The sequence below is a fragment of the Lonchura striata genome, chromosome 1 (genome assembly GCF_050655825.1).
Source record: "Lonchura striata isolate lonStrDom1 chromosome 1, ASM5065582v1, whole genome shotgun sequence".
NCBI lineage: Eukaryota > Metazoa > Chordata > Aves > Passeriformes > Estrildidae > Lonchura > Lonchura striata.
The window spans coordinates 104271806-104288897 of record NC_140703.1 but is presented as its reverse complement, the minus strand read 5'-3'; the positions used below and the strand labels follow the sequence as shown (position 1 = coordinate 104288897).

The following is a 17092-nucleotide window of genomic DNA, read 5'->3' as shown; positions in this document are numbered from 1 at the left end:
AGACAGATGTTGCTATACATTTTTCAGTAATTTTCCTATTCAATTCTCTTGGTGTTCACTCTATGACTCCTGCATAATTCAGGTTGCTTACAGTGGTTTGATGTTCTGTTTGAGTTTCTTTCTTGTTTGTTTGTCCTCGCCTTTGCCAGTGACTAACATCACGATACTTCACCACCAGGCTGGGGACTGCTACACCCACACATCAGCAGCCCATTCCCAGGGCTTCTGTGCAGTCCCAGCCCTGGCAAGGAAGCCCTAAATCCTCTGGGTTTTTAGTGAGGCATGCTGGAATCTCCAAAGAGCAACATTCCAAACCTAAAGGAAGATCTCAGTGTACTGTTATCAGTAAGGCTGTTTTTTTTCCAGACCATGACATATTAAGGATGAGGGATTTGCATCATTTAATAAGAGATACCAGAGCTCAGAAGTGTGTGTCTGAGCTGGTTTTGGAAGGAAAAGTAACCAATTGAATAGTTGTGAGGTGATGAAGTGTCTGAGAGGCTGGGCTAGTGGACAGTAGAAGCTTTCATGAATTAGTCATCTCTTTAAACTCTCTCAGGTTCACCACAAGCAGAAACAGCTTTACCTGTCAGATGACAAGTGCAGCTGACTTTCTAACACAGCACAACTACAAAAATCACAGCTGCCACCCTCTCTTGGTGGGCTCAGCAGTGAGACACTTGACAGAATTATTGCATTGTTTTGTCAGTGGTCATTCCAGGTGAGGACTGAAACACACATGAATTCATAGCAAAAAGCCAACAGCCAGTTACATAAGAGCTGGCTCCATCCATACAGGTTGTAGGCACTGAAGTGTGTCATCTCAGAAGCTCTGGTGTCTCCAGTGTCTTCTGAACCCCATTTTAGGTGCCAGAATTCCCAGCACCCCAGTAGCAAGTCCTCTGGATGCACTTACCCAGCTCTGCTCCAGGGCAGAAGGCAACTGAGGTGCCACAGAGGGATTCCTGCTTTCAGGCTAAGGGCTGTAAGCCCTGATGTATCCTATCCCTCCCGTGGAACCAATCTAAGGTGTAAATAAAAATTCAAAAATTTCATCCTCCAAGTCAATCTGCACATTGACACAAATCATTTGTTGCCTTAACTTTACATCCTTAATCTCTAACCATGCTAGAAAGAACTCAAATAAGAGTTTCTGTCTTCTTTATTAGCTGCTTTTGACACATGTCCTCTTGTAGATACACAACAGGCTTCAGAAAATAGTGGGTGTTGATTCATAGAATCATGGAATTGTTGAGTTTGGAAGGGATTTTAAAGATCATCTACTTAGGGGTTAAAACTATACAATCTCTAAGACTCCTTTCAACCTAAACCATTCTGTGATTCTATGTTTCTGTAACCTACACTAAAAGCTGTCCTAACATTCACTGCTGCAAAATCCCCGTATGCAAATAAACATACGCATCTTAAAAACAAACAAAGAACCAAACAAAAAACAGAGAAGAGGCAGGAATAACATCTAGGACAGAACAGAGATCTTTCAAGGAGAGCATCTGTGCTCAATGAATGTCAGACCTGACAGCTAAGCTGACAAGATAGAATGCTTGCCCTGTATTTAATTAAATTTCACAGCTGCTAATGAACACATAAAAGCATACGAAGGGGTGTTTCAGTAGCAGAACTTACAATTTTATTACAATGTACTATTACTGCAGCAGGAGAGCAGCTTATATTATCCTTAAATAGCATCCAACTGGAAAATAGGCAGATTGGGCACTACCTGTTGGCAAACAGACTAATTCTGCCATTTTACTTGCAGTGCATAATTAGAAGCCCTCAACAATATTCTGGTGTACTGCAGAGGTTGAAGAGCTGAGCTTTTGGAGATGAGAAATTTCATGCATCTTTCTGCTGGTTAAGAGAAAGGTTCTGATGGCTCTGCTCATGCTGAGTAGCAGTACAGAGCTGCACGTGGTCTCAGCGAGGATGATACGCCAGCTCCAGCCTCATCTCGTGACAAGACACAGCGTTGCCTGCAGAGAGTAATGAACCTGCTTTCATAAACAACAGTAGTTGTCTGCTGGTGATTCATACTGTAAAACCTGCCTTGCTGTTGCTGAGGTCTTAATCCTAGCTCCTCACTTGTGTACAGTCATATTATAATTATGTCTCTCAACTGCATTCTACAAACTTGTTAGCAGCTGTCTGCAGCCTTCAGCTGGGATGACCTCCCTTTATGTGATTTCCCTGTAAGCATCCCTTTTTCTCTGCTCTCTTGGCTGCCTTACTCATGTCCATCTGCTAACATGGCAGGATGCTGCTTCCAGAGCCTTGTTCCAGCAGAGATCCAGGGAGAAGCATGGGTTATGCAAGTAGCCTGTTTAACACAGTCTCATAAGTGAAGAAGTCTTTCCCTGTGTCATCTCCAAGGAATTTGCAACCTGTCTCTCTTTATGCTTTGTTCATACTGCAACACCATTGTGCTGTTCCTACAACAGCCAGCATTGTCTGGGCAGATGGGCTTTGTTGCTCAGCTGGAAAAGGTCTGAGGTGATTCACATCTAAACAGCCTGGACATCCCACATCAGGGGCCTAAGGATGCAGAAGTTCAAGTGTTTCCTCAGTCCAATATATACAAAGCCCTTGGTTCCATATTCCTGTGCTTGCCAAAAAGCCAGAAGAGTAGCTTTGAAGTGGTTCCTGTTTTGCAAACTTGTGTCTGAGGCTTTGCACCATTAATTTTTCTTAATTTCCAAAGTATCAAGCTGAAAGTGAATTACATTTGGCAGATTTTTCCAGGAAGCTGACTTTTTCTGAGTAAAGAGTAGGCAGTTCATAATCAGAATAATAAACTTATTAGCAGAAAAGAAAGTAAAAATAAATTAGGTCAAAAGACCTTCTGGTGACTAATATCTTGTTACTCATTGAACCATAAAAATCACTTGAGCTGGACAAGAGCTTGCATTCCTTCTATGTAAATATCATACTGGGGAAGGTTGGTAATACTTTTTGACCAAACTAAATAGCAGAATCAGAAGTGTCTGTTTACTCTAAGAAAGCAAACATCTTCAGTTGTACAACCTGCCTTAAAACTATCAATATGTTACAGTGCTTGCTGTCATGAAAGTAAAGAAAAACATTCACACATGTGAAGTTTCATTAAAGTGGCTCTTCAAAGTACGAAACATAGGCTAAAAAAAGAAAGGTTTATGCACAGAAAGGTCATAATATACTAGTGCATTCAGTCAAATGCACAAGATCTAGAAAAGGTACCTATTTTTTCACCAGAAAGGGAATATTTCAATAGAAGAAAGGCTGCAATTCAGTTGCCAAAAGTCCAACAGTCCATGCTAAAGGTCTTGACACAGCTTGCACTAAATGGGACTGTTTGCTACATGAACTGTTTGTTAATTGGGGTGTTTGAAGATGTTAAAAGGAAGCAAAAAAAAAAATCCACATAGGAAAGAAACCAGTGTTGCAGTCTGTGTTTCTTTAGTAGAGTTCACATGCATGGCTGCACAGAAATTCCCTCTCACTTTTGAGTTCAGAATATGAAGAAGTATCTGAAATCCCCCCCAGTTCCCTGTGCCATGCAGAAGAGGTGTGTTCAGAGCCCCTGAGGTTGATCAATACAATACAGAGTGGGACAGAGCAACCAGCTCAGTGGTTAAGATTTATTCCTCATGAGTAGAGCTAGGCTGACACTGCTCTGCTACTTCCAGAGCTTGTTCAGTTGGTATTGGCAGGTTTTACCCTTGTTATCTGTGTTCCCTACAACACAGCACAGCTATGCCTCCAGAGAGAACACACCTGGAGCACTGCATGCAGCTCTGGAGCCCTCAGCACAGGAAAGACAGGGACCTGTTGCAGCAGGTCCAGAGGAGGGCCACAGAGGTGCTCAGGAAGCTGGAGCATCTCTCCCTTGGACACAGGGAGTTGAGAGAGCTGTAGTTGTTCAGCCTGGAAAAGAGAAGGGCTCTGGGAAGACTTTCTAGCAGCCTCCCAGTACTTGACAGGGCTTATAAGAAAGATGAGGATAGAGTTTTTAGCCAGGCTTGTTGTGACAGGATAAGGGGTATGTGGTTTTAAACTAAAAGAGGACAGATTCAAACTAGATATTAGTATATCTAATATATATATATATATATATAATATATCCTTGCTATAAGGATGGCCAGGTACTGGAAAACATTGCACAGAGAGGATGTGGTACCCTGTCACTGGAGGTGTTCAAAGTCATGTTGGGTGGGGCTTTGGGCAACCTGATTTGCTCATCAGGGATGGTGTTCCTGCTCATTACAGGGAGCTTGAGCTAGATGACCTTTAAAGGTCCCTTCCAACCCAAATTATTCTATGATTTTATTAAATAAATCAATCCCAATGAAAAATCCCAAACACTGCTATCTCTATTATGACACTTTTTCAGCACTGTTGAGTGGCTATGTTAAGGGAAAGTGTGTTGAAAGGAAAGCAGAATCACTTCCCTGCCTAAGGAAAGGAGAAAATACAGTGAAATTGAGCTGGAAAGAGAAAAGGTGGGCATAGATGAGGGTTAGTGGGAAGAGGGGAACATGTCAGTGTAAATGTTCCTCGGAATGCCTGGAATCTTGATTGCTGGTGAATAAATCTCAACAGAACTGACAGCTGCAGAGAAGCTTAGAGAGTTGGTCTAAGGTATGAAAAGAGACATAAAAAAGGAGAGTTTTTCAAATTACCATCTCTATGCTGCTGTCTTATCACCAGTTCTGACACAAATATCATCAAGGAAAGATTTATAGTGTGCACTCATTTTAGTTATTTTTATAATTGGATGCTAAATATATATAGAGCTCATCTTTCAGATATTTGAAGTCCTTCCAAATCAGGTAGTAGATCTTTTGGAACTAAAGGTTTCAGTAACCTGCCCAAACATGCATCCCTCCCCTCTTAATGCTGGACTTCAAATACTTCAGCCTTGGTCCACAGTTGAACTGGTCCTGGGAAAACTGAAGGTATTCATTTCTTTGGGGTAGTTTATTAGGTTCTTTACATTCAGGCTTCAGATGAGGATCAAAGTTATACCCACATCATTAAACTTATTAGCATCTATTACAGACAGAGGATTGGTTTGGTCACAACCTGCCTGGCCCAGATTGCAATCAGCCATTAAATCAGCTGCCTTGTCTGTCCAGATCAGCATCATATTGGACTGGGTGGAGCCTTGAACTGGGCTGAGCATTCTGTCACTCAGGAATCCAAATGCCTGTTCCCAGGAAGGAAGAGCCTGTTCACATCAGGGGGTGCTGCCCTACATGGGGAGAAATAATGTCATGGCAAACTGTGAAATGCACAGACTGAAGCAAACCTTGTGATTAATAGAAGAAGACAGCAAAAGGGAAGGAAAAAAGATAAAGAACAAGGCCTTGTTAGCACGACTAATAAATGAGATCACACTGTGTTGTGCTGGGGAAGAAGCAAGGGGAATGGCACAGAGAGCCAGTACAGAGACAGTGGATCTGGGAGGAAATAAAGAGCCACACCACTGGTGAGCATCTGAAAAGGTCAGCAGAAAGGCTTGGCCTCACTGTGCCTTTGAAAGGACTTGAATTTAAGGGCTCAGTCCAAAAAAGTGCCAAATTCTGGAGCCAACCTTTCATGGCACTCTTCCCTGGGTCCCACCGCACTTTGCAATAAACCGCAGAGGGATTTTTACTAACTCAGCTTTGTTCGACCAGCAGGGGAGAGCTGGAGCTCAGCAGTGCCTTTTGTCCTGTGGTGCCCGTGCAGGTACACCTGCTCCAAGGGGAGCACTGTAGAAATTCAGCAGATAATGAACAGCCCCATCCAGCCACCAAATCAGCACAAAGATGAGTAAGGATTCCAGGGCTGAGGGGTTGCAGATCGCTCACCTAAGTGAAAGCTCCTTGGATCAGATGGTCATATTGTCTCCATGGGAAAATCATGATTGCTTTGACAAAATGTGGATTAAGAGAGGAGATGGAAAAGAATCACCCTTCTCCCATTATCTATGATATTTCTTCCATATTTCCCCCATTAGCTTACTGAATCACTTCAAATGTGCCCTTGTTTCTTTGTCCCTGGCCCTTCATTTTCTGCCTCCAAATTGTCTTTCAGGAATTTAAAAGCTTTCCCTCCTCCTCTCTTAGTTTATCATCAATTAGATTTTTTTTTTTTCCTCTGAGAAATCTTGAGTCCTAGAGACCCAGGAGGAGTCATCTGGCACAGCTTTATTGATGAGAATGGAGCTCTGCTGATTTCTTCCAGACAAGGAACTGGCTCAAAGGTTCTAGAAGTGCTTGCCTAGCTGATGCTATGAGCTCCTTCACATGCTGGTTTATACAGGAGGTACTGACAACCCAAAGGGGCAAGGCAAGAGGGTGATAAAGTTGTAGTGTCTGCATGCAGGTTTCTGGTCAGGTAGAATCAGGAGATAGAACTTTGTAGATCTCACCCTACTGATTTTTAATCTGCCCAAAAATGTGCCTGAGAGGGGTCTGTTTTCTGCCTTCAGCTGCAAGCTGGGGTTCAACCCCACTGCACTTACTGCTGTGCAGTGGGTGAAAACTCTTGACCCACATATTAATAATCTGAATCAATGCATGAAGTCATTGTCAGAGATGAGTTATCTACAAGGAGCAATGTAAATTTATGGAATAAATTCTCCCTATTTTTCTGTTTGTTCTTTGTCCTCCACTATCTCCTTGTAGTCCTCTAGAACATGGGAGTTTTCTCAAATGTATTAATTTTGGAGATTTCTTTCCTTGGAGATCAGCTAAAGAAATATCTTTGGGAATATGCACAATTTGTTATTCATAAGTCACGCTCTGTTGCTTAGTCATATCCCTGCTTCTCTGTTCCCGGATGGAAGCATTATGTAACATCTGTGCTCCACATAAAGGCAGGAGAGGGACAGGCTCCACATGTACATGTACATCTATGCATACATAGGTATAGATCTGTGTGCATTATCAAATACTTACAGGCATAAACCAGTGTAAGTAATATAATTTCTTCTTTCAGTAGTACATTGTGTCCAGAACTGTGTCCAGTTCTGGCCCCTCAGTTTGGGAAGGATGTTGGGACACCTGAGTGCATCCAGAGGAGGCAACAAGGGAACACAAGCCCTGTCAGGAATGAATGAGGGAGCTGGGGGTGTTTAGCCTGGAGAAAAGGAGACTCAGGGGTGGCCTTATCACTCTCTACAGCTCCCTGAAGGGTGGTTGCAGTCAGGTGTTGTTGCTCTCTTTCACCAGGCAGCAACTGACAGAACTAGAGGTCACAGTCTCAAGCTGCACCAAGGGAAATATAGGTTGGATATTAGGAAAAAGTTTTTTACACAAAGGGTGATAAGGTTCTGGAATGGCCTGCCAGGGGAGGTAGTGGAGTCACCACCCCTGGATGTGTTTATAAAAAAGACTGCATGTGGCACTTGGTGCCATGGTTTAGTTGAGGTGTCAGGGAACGGGTTAGACTCGATGATCTTGAAGGTCTCTTCCAACCCAATCATTCCGTGATTCTGTTTCTCAGATCTGTGGGCAAACTATTGCAGACCAAAAGGTCTGGAAATGTGAGCCTGCACAAGGTAGTCCAAACTACTATTTTTATTCTGCTGGCAGAGTAAGGAACCATAATGGATCTGTTGAGTCCAGTGTTGAGAATTGGTATGTGGTACAAGAAACAACGAACGTCTGCCTTGAAAGAGCTTTGTGGCCTCCTGTTCAAGCCACAGCTCCAGCCAGGGCAACCCAAAGACTTCTGCCACCCATATCAGCAGGCTAGAGTCAAATGAGGCTCAAACTCTATCTAGAACTCACTGTAATTTTAAAGGATGCACAGCAGCTATCTGGATAGAACAGATAGCCAGAGAATACACAGCACTTGACCAAAGCTAACAGGCCAAATTGTAGAATTGCTTTCCTTTTTAAAATAAAAGAATTATTAGTGCCCATGTGTCCTTATATGTCAGCCATGTCCAGGCCCTGCTGCTTGTCCAGGCCACATTGCTTACTCAGAGAATTAATTCAGAGCATAGTTGATTAAGAAGGCAGAATTCCTTCACTTTCCTGTGGCTGAGTGCATACACCCTGGTAAGAACACCACAATTTCTCATGCACAAGGTGCAAAATAAATATATATGAAAAAAGAAACTAAGAATAGAAATAAATAAGCTGGAAAATAAGGCTTCTGTCTTGTAAATCAAATCCAATGGCTTTTACCACACCTGCTTATATACATGCAATAACACAGTGCCCCCTACACCTCAACGCATATTTATTTCAGAATTAACTGTGCACAAGTGACACCAAAGCAAAACCATCATTTGCCAGAACACCTGGTTTTCCCTGCTGAGGTTTCAGATCTAAAAGCCGAGATCTGACAGGTTTTTCATGGTGTGATTGCAGACATGTAAATTGGAGGCAGCCAATTTCATTTTGCTCATAAGCTTTAAGAAATGTAAATCTGGGTCTCTGAAATATTCTAATTACTTCTCCCCTGATGGATCTTTGTGGCTTGAATAACACTAAAATTGCATGACATTCCACCCCCAGAAAATACATAATTCATATCTGCAATCCAGCATCTGTACAAACCCTGTTCAGCTTCAGGGAGAGCATTAATTTCAGAATGAGGGAATTCCTTGTTTCTTTATAGGGGTAAAAATGTAAATTTATATCAACTGCAATTTCCACGCTATTCATCCACAGGGAAGCAAAGACTGTGCTGGTGGTGTGTGCTGCACCAAGCTGGTATTTGTGCATTGAAATCCCTTCTGCTTGAGCAGTGTCATGTTGGCACCTCAGAGCGGTTGCGTCACCTTCGCTGTCACCAGAACTGACACGGTAGCACTGAGACAGGTGACTGCAGCAGGGGGACAGCTCATTAGGTGTTTGCTGGGTGGGTGATTTAGGCACCAGAGGGGCCGGAGAGCAGAGATGGCATTTTATAGTGGTTAAGTAAAGAGACATTCCCCTTGGCACATTTTGATCAGTACAAATGAAACGATGTCTCTCAATCGCTTTGGTTTCGTAACAGTCAGCTCCCAGGTTAGAAGCAGAGATAATTCTGGGGCCTGCAACACAGACTGCATTTTCTGGCAGACAAAAAACAGGAGTTTTCCATAAATGCACAAAAGGAACCGGGGAATTAGGCAGAATGCTCTAATAATGGGTGTGAAGTGTGCAGGAGATGCAGACGTGATAAAAGTATATTTGTTCATATCACTTCGGTGCAGCACCCTCACTTCAACTTTGTATTTATTGTATTCCTTTGAAATGTAGCTGCTTTGTAAGTATAATTAAGAGCGTGTGCCCTGCACTTTGCAAACATGGGGATGCTGCCATGGCAACAGCAGGGGAACGCAGGGAAGCAGCTCTCTCTGATGGATGTAATTACATAGCAAGCATGTATAATGCCTTTAAATACAGTTTACTTTTGCATGGAGGAGGCATATAATGGATATTATAAATTCCCTGTGTGTATTCCAGAAATGCTCTTTGCATGTGTTGCAAGTTCCCTTTTTGCAGACTGCACACGTCAGGAGGGAGCCACCCCTGCGTGGCAGCGAGGTTGGGGGTGAGGGACCCGAGGTTCTGACTTCTCCCGGCAGCAAAGCGAGTGGCTCTCCACTTGGTTTTGTTTCTCTTATATTTCAGGGTTGCATTTCAAAGTCAGGTTTTGTAAATACAGTTGATTTTACTGCTTTGGCGTTAAAAGAGTCAAGTTCTTACGCATGTGTCCAACTTTATTGAAGTTTGGAGCCCTTCTCAGGTTAAAAGAGAATTTTCAGGTAAGTAAAATTCCCCGTTGTGTCAAGCCTCAGGAAAACTGGTGTGCACGGGTAACTAATTGCCACAAGCCTTAATCCCGGCCCTGCATTCCTCAAGCATTAACCCTCTGTGCCCTCTTCTTTCCAGGGAAGCGTTTTCCACGTGGAGGGAACAAAGGACTGAAACCTGAGCTCCCAGGGATGCCACTCAGGCAGGCAGGCAGGTGGTGACCAGCCACCTCTGTCCCTGTGCTTAAATGGTTATTCTGTACCATTTCAGACAGCTCAGCCAGAAGCCTTCAATAAGGGAATGGAAATGGAGTTTGATGGGAAGGGAAAGCAGAATTTTTCCTTGCAGGGCATTCCTTGGAAGAGAAAATATATGTGACAAGGTGGGGATTACAGGAAGCTAAGCAATATGTAGGTAACAGCAGAGGAAAAATAGAAGGAATCTTTATGGCCAAGTGATCCTTTCATGAAGCCAAGAGGCAGGAAAGCTTGGCACAGCGCTTGCCAGTTGTCAGTCTATCTCACAAGAGATACGAGCCCCATTTGGAGCCTGAGACCATCAGGGTAAAGCCACTGGCACATGTTATAGTGTGAGATTTTTTGGAAACTGATCAGCAGCTTACAAATTGTAGGCAATATTTTCACAGAAAAAAAAGGAGAAATTGAAATCTTCTAGAAATTGAAATTTTAGGATCCACAGAACAGTCTTCTGCAGAATGAGAAATTACTCCAGGTTGAGGTGCAGTAGCCCAGGAAGGTGTTCCCCTGTGGGTTGTGTGGTTTATTACAAAACACCTGTGCATTTGCAATAGCACAGCTTTCTCTGGTAGCACCAAGACATTGAAAATAACTCTTTTTGGTAACCACGTGTTTTCATTTTAAATATTGTCATTTAGAAGCCTGTCAATACAAGATATTTTTAGTACATTCTTAGACTACTTTACTAAAACTAAAGAGCCAGATTCTTTGCAGGCATGATTTGAAAGAAATCAATTTGTGGTGCCTTCCCCCAGCTGAAAACTTGAGGCCCAAAGAACATAGGGAGATGCTTTCAGCTAATCACTTTTATCACTCCCCTCACATTTTCCTGTCTTAGAGGTCTTAGCACAGAAATTAATATGTCCTGTTCTCCTTTAAAATTGTGATTAAATTCTCTTGCACTATTTTTTTCTTACTGTGTCTCACACTGGACAAAGAAAGAATAAAAATTTTAAAAAGAGTCCACTTACAGTCCAGTTATTTCAATGAGACAAGAAATAGAAAATTAAATATTAATAATAGTTCTGAAGCTTTAATTTTTAAACATGGAAACATTTTAACTAAAACTTGTTTGCTTAACAGGCTTGCCTCTTATTAATGCTGTCACTTACCTGCACTTTTCCCATTTGTTCATTATTAACACTCTTAAGTTGACAGTTCAGTGCAGCTTCACATTCAGAACTCTTCTGTATGTACAAATCTGTACAAATCTGTCAGCAAAACTCAAGAAATAACCAGAAATTTACTTCTGTGACTTCTTATCAGTGTTCTTGATTGCTAAACACTTGAGCATCTAATGTATGGAAACAGAAGGACTTGCCTCAAACCTGGAGAGAAGACTGACTTGTGAGCTTGCATCCCTCACAATGACTCAGAGCCAGACTCCTGACTAAGAGAATTCCATTGTTCATTCCGCAGAATATTTCTAAATTACAAATTAGTAAAAGCACTATTCTGTACTCTCAAGCTAACATAAGAATGTGCATTTTTTTTATTGCATTCTCATTATTTCCTTTTCCTTTATAAGCCAGGAAATGAAAGATTAAAGAATTCAGTGTGAGGGGAGCTGAAATTATTGCTGCAATCAATTTTAGCCATATGTTCATTTTTATGTATTTAACCCCCATTTTCCCATTTCCATTCTCCCTCTTCCATTCTCTATTATCATCTGTTCCATCTATGTTCACAGCCTGAAACTACACAAACACACCCTCTGGAGCACAGAATATATTTTGCTAACTTGTTTTTCACTGGAAGGTTTAGAGCAATGGAAGACTAAAATTTTACTGCAGTCTGAAGTTATTACAATAATATAATTATGAAGAATACCTGAATCCATTTTATCAAGAATTTCAATCACCTTTGTTAACTTGTAAATCACATTTTAACACTTAGATGCGACATTATGTCTTTTTTCTTCCTTCCCTTCCCTTCCCTTCCCTTCCCTTCCCTTCCCTTCCCTTCCCTTCCCTTCCCTTCCCTTCCCTTCCCTTCCCTTCCCTTCCCTTCCCTTCCCTTCCCTTCCCTTCCCTTCCCTTCCCTTCCCTTCCCTTCCCTTCCCTTCCCTTCCCTTCCCTTCCCTTCCCTTCCCTTCCCTTCCCTTCCCTTCCCTTCCCTTCCCTTCCCTTCCCTTCCCTTCCCTTCCCTTCCCTTCCCTTCCCTTCCCTTCCCTTCCCCTTTTCTTTTTTCTTTTCCTTTTCCCTCACCTTGCCTTCTGTTGCAATTTTAATAAAGTGGCCATTTGCAAAGTTTGTATTTCAGGTTTTTTTCATTTTTAACACTTGCATGCACACAAACAATAATCCAGTGGATGTCTCCCCCTTTTTCTCTTCCTGGTACAGGAGTTCTCCAGTTATTAACCCAGTACATCAGGATCTATCTATTAATCCAGTGCATCACAGGAACTAGCGAAATTTCAATTTTGATTCTCATAGTAACTGGATAGTGAAACAAGGGTAAGGCAAGTATAAGACATTAGATTTTGAAACAAGTTTTTAAAGTGATACTTTCTCACCTTTAAAAGCCCCAAAGGAATGAGTATGCAACAGATACCTACCATTTACCTGGTAATACAAAGCAGGTAATTGGGATCAGGACCACATAACAGCATGTATTTTGCTTTGAAGGCTACACACACAGTTACAATTCTTCATGGTTCACTGGGGAAAGTATTTGACCACTGAACTCCAAGTCAATTAAAATTTTAAAAAAATTTATGGTTTTTCCTCTTTAGACACCATCTTTAATCAGGTTTATTTGCATATGGTTTTAAAAGTTGAGCTTAAAACTACACAGTAAAATTATAAATTCATTCTCCAAGGGGTGTTTTTATGATTCAGTCTGTAGCATCTCTGAAAATGTAGAGTTCAACTTATGATAAACCTCTCAGAGCCTGAATTTAAACACCCCACATAATGAAACAAGACCTAAAATAGACACCATGTTTTGATGATTGGCTCCCACACATTGGAGCCGGTTAAAAAAAGCAGATTTTGACTTGCAAACAAGTTTTCTCTACCAGCCAAAAAACCAGGGCTAGGTCATGTTTAAATTGCTGGGCTTCAGTGCCACAGTGCCCTCTCCACACACCATCTCTCCTGGGCAGTGTCACTCCCAGGCAGGCTGGGCCTGCACAAACACCTTTCAGCTTGGGATGTGCCCAGGATAAAATCAGCACACACGCCGAAGAGCACATTACACAAGGATAAGAATATGCATATACATTATGCATACCTTACACAAGTATAGGAAAAGACTGTGAGAATTTTTACCATAGGATGGGATCTTGCCCATGAAAAGGAAACTCCAGGTCATATGATAGCCTTGGCTGAAAAGCAGCATCCTACAGATTGTTCATGCTTTCTGATCATCAGCAACATTCTGAGGCTGATGCATTGAAACCAATAGCAACCTCACCACTGAATTCAGTGGGGAAAGTTGCACTTCAGAGTTTCACCCTCTTTTCTTACTACTTTTTTTAATATTTCCTCCCACAAAACCTAAAATTTTAAGGATGTGTTGTACACATAAAATATCAATGTGTCGAGTATAATTCAATCTACTCGATCAGTGGATGTCATTACACAAATAGGATAAGGAACTTCAATTTATTTAACATATCAATAAAGATATATTAATTTTGCCTTCATTACTTTCAGTGCAAAGGAACAAATGCTCCCAGTCTGAGATTTCTTTGCTGGTTCTTGATCCTCTATTTTCCAATTGTTTGTGTGCTAGAAATTACTTTGCCTGTGCTTTGTTGACACAGACTTAGCAGACAAAAGCCCAGTATTTCAGGGTAGAGGAAAAGCTTTCCAGCATGCTCCACTGGGCAGAATAAACACCAGCCCTTCTTGAAACCCATCTGCATCCTGTGTTCGACATCTTAACCAGAAAATAGCAATCATGAGCAGGCCTACCTTCCTCCATGAAGCAAATGAACTGTTGATTAAAGAGGTTGATGTTGGTGAGTATGCTGCTGCTAGAACTGTCTGATTTATTAATCTGAAACAAATGACCTCATGAACATGTCACTGAAAAGATGTGTTCATGTGGAGACTTAGATTTGCATGAATTTATTTTCCATGTAGAATTGATTAGACAAAGTGAATTAGTTTGAGGGTTCTTGTTTGCATTTGTCCACTTAAAATATTTATTTATTTTCTAATTAAGAGAAGGAAATCCTTTAATCATTAGTTTTATAAACAACAGGATATCTTTTCTTTTTCATACATTTCACATCCATAATTTTGAATTTTATGTTAGTGGCACAGATGAGGCTGGGGAAGGATGGGTCCCAAGAGACTATTTTTCTTGTGAACTTTCTCAGCTTGCCCTTGGCCCAGCCCTTGATGCCTGACAGTGCGCTGTAGTTAAGGATGGGAACTCAGGGTAGTGTTAAATTGAAGAATGTCATGTCATGTGGAGCTACCTGAGCTAACACCAAGGGAATATTTAGGGTTCAGGGTAACATCCCTACATAGGCAGAAGGGCATATTTTGTACATGCAGCCTGGAAGCATAGGTAGATATAAACATGTTTAGGAAATATTTTCTAAGAAGAAAGCCTAACAAGATACATCTTTTTCTTTGGCATCATCAGAGCAGGGGAAAGGAACAATTAGATTGGTAAGATAGTTTGTGCTGGAGTAGAGTTAATTTTCTTCACAGTAGCTGGTAAGGGACTGTGTTTTGGATTTGCGATGGAAACACCCAAATATTTTAGTTATTGCTAATCAGTGCTTACATAGCCTCAAGGCCTCTTCTGCTTCTCACCCCACCCCACAGTGAGCAGGCTGGGGCTGCAAGGTGTCAGGAGGAGACACAGTCAGGGCAGCTCACCCCAACTGGCCACAGGGATATCCCATGTCACACATGGTCAACTGGCCACAGGGATATCAAATGTCATGTTCAGCACGTGAGCTGGGAGAAGAGGAAGGGGGACATTCAATGTTATGGCACTTGCCTTCACAAGGAGCTCTTACACAGGATGGAGGCCATTTTTGGGAATGGCTGAGCACCTGCCTGCTGATGGTCAGTGCTGAGTGACTTTCCTGTTTCAGTTTGCTGGTATGAGCAACTTTTGTTTTACCCATTAAACTCTATCTCAACCCATGAGTTTTCTCAGTTTTACCCTTTTGATTCTCTCCATGTCTCACTGGAAAGGGCGAATGAGTGACTGTGAGTTAAATCCAGTGGCTTGGATGCCAGCTGGGCTAAAACCACAAGTATTTTTAAAACTTATTTGGATTGAAACTTCCAAGGAGCAGGGTGTTTTGGAAGTACTGTCCAGTAAAAAAAAGACATGGGTTTCACAATGGGCACAGATGGATGTTGGTGGTCAGGGTACTGTCCCTCTGAGCTCCACCCTTTGTGCTCAACTTCACTTTTGTAAAATACAAAAAGCTGCATTGCACTTATGGTAAAGTTCTGCATCTCGTTGGAGCTAGGGAATTGTGGGTGTTTTGTGTTTTTTTTCACTTTTTCTCGAAATGCTCCCATTCTGTTTGGAATGACAAAGATAGTTGTTGGAATGGATTTGTCTAACTTCCTGTCAAATCAGTGTTTAGTCTCAGAAATGCCTTTTGTTGGCAAGTCACAGAAAGATACATAGCATACTCCACTGTGGAGATGTAGCTAATCTGACTGAGCGTGAAGTGCTTGCCAAATTTGCAAGCCACTGGACCTCTTGTTAGACAGTGGGTTCCAGGACCTTGTTTTACTTTTGCGGGGCTTAGACTCTTAACAGGGTAAGGACTTTGTCTTCTCCTGCATTCTGCCTATTGCCCACCATGGAAAAAAATGGAAGGGGCTTAGTCTTTATTTATTCAGAAGCATCCAAAACTAGAATTCATTTAGGAAATGGACTTCAGGGATGATATGGATGACAGTTCCCAGAACTTAACTCTGATATCAGCAAACACATGCTAATGAGATCAGCCTACTTCCTTTGTTCAAAAAAAAATTCAGCAGAAAATCAATAAAATTGTATTTCTATTTCCTCACTGGAGAGAAAAAAAGTTAAATTAGGGCATACTGGCAGCAGAGTGAAGAAAGGGGATTCCCTGTCTTGACTTGACACTTATGTATTAGTTTTGATAAGTGACAGATGTGAGACAAAGAGAAGAATGTAGCTGCATACCAAAATAAATAAGAGGTATTAGAGTAACATATTTGTGCATGTGCACTAAGCTTTGACCCTTTGTTCTGACAGTCAGCATTTAGTGAAACCCCCAGTGCATATTTAAGAGGAAACATAAAATAGGTGGGCTTTTAACAAAATCTTTGAAGATGGCATCTTTTATAATAGGTAGAAACTGGAGATATCTGCATGCAAATTTCCCCAACTCTAACTACTACTGCATTTCCCATAACTTAATGAGAAATTATTAATCACTTTTGTACAGAGCCCTTAATTAGGTTCTTCTGCATGAATGTGTAAGAAAGCTGAAGCCTGGCATGTGAGAACCTTTTAATGCATAACTGAGATGCCTTTATTCTGAAAAGAGAGTGTTGCAGTTTACTGCACTGCTTGAACTGAAAGTGTGTTTATCTCATGAATTATTTCTTTCACAGAGGCAGTTAAAGGATTACATGTCCTAGTCACGCTTGTGGGACAGGAATGGAACAGTGACTCAAAGGAAAGTTGTTCATGTATTCAAGAGTTGTTACAATAAAATCAGAGGATAGGACCCAGATAGGGTCCATATCAAAAGATAAGGCCCAGAAAGGGGGAGAAATAGGATCCCAGCAACTTGCAATGTGTCAGTCTCCCTAAGAGCTCCTCAGCACCTGATCCAGAGAAGCACCATACCATCCCACCATCCCTGGCTTTGTCTGGAATTCTGTGCACCAAGACCTGCCTGCTGATGAGAGGACTGGAAAAACCCCTGGTACACAAAAGCAGCTGCTCAAAACCTGTAATTCCTTTTTACAGACATGCAGTCCTTAGTCATCTAGTCTACAATAGTCTGAACAGCTTTCTTTAAAAGTTCCAGTGAATAATTACTGAATATGGAAAATCCATCTGGTCACAGCATAGATTTCATTAGAACACAAAAGTGGGCTTAACAATGATTACACACTTTACTTTTAATTTCGG

The 17092-nt window shown here is 41.6% G+C and overlaps 1 long non-coding RNA gene across 1 annotated transcript in view; it reads left to right on the top strand.

Moving 5' to 3' along the window:
• The first annotated feature begins 7004 nt into the window (after positions 1-7004).
• Positions 7005-17092, top strand: part of LOC146768801 (uncharacterized) — a 63644-nt gene continuing 53556 nt past the window's right edge. Inside the window, exon 1 of the long non-coding RNA XR_014949945.1 lies at positions 7005-13958. This is a non-coding gene — a long non-coding RNA (uncharacterized LOC146768801). The remainder of the gene's footprint in view (positions 13959-17092) is intronic.